We start from the raw sequence: 559 nt of genomic DNA on the forward strand, positions 1-559 counted from the left end.
GCTTCAGAGCATGACCGAGGCCCGAAGATGCCAGGTCCTCCCTCCCCGCCCCCACTCAGGGCGCAGCGCATGGCGGAGGCGCCCACCGGCCATCCCCTGGCGGGGCCCTGTGCCTGCTCTGCTCTGAAGAGACGCTGGCCCACGCAGAAACTGTCCCCTCCAGCCACAGGCCTTGTGTGCCTGCCACCTCGCCGCTGGCCCGCCATCGGCTGCAGCACCATGGGGACACAGAGACAGGGGGGCCAGCAGCTCTGGCAGTGCCCAGCGTCAGGCAGGGAGGAGAGCTCCAGTCCCGGCCTCCGGGGCCAGCTGCACCCGCGGCATCTCCAGGAAGCTGGAGGCTCAGGTCTCCCAGCGCCATTGGGGTAGGAGAACAGGGCTAAAGGGACACCCCCTCCAAAATTCACAGGGAGGCCCCGGCCGGCCGCCACCAGGAGAGATGGAGTCATCAATATCCAGTTTGCCAAAAGGAGAACAAAATCAGAAAGAAACAGAAACTGGATGATTGGCCAGAAGGACTGAGTAGGAGTAAAAAGAGGAGGCAAAGGGGTCACGGGGG

Source organism: Pteropus alecto, unplaced genomic scaffold (assembly GCF_000325575.1).
Source record: "Pteropus alecto unplaced genomic scaffold, ASM32557v1 scaffold320, whole genome shotgun sequence".
Taxonomy (NCBI): Eukaryota; Metazoa; Chordata; class Mammalia; order Chiroptera; family Pteropodidae; genus Pteropus; species Pteropus alecto.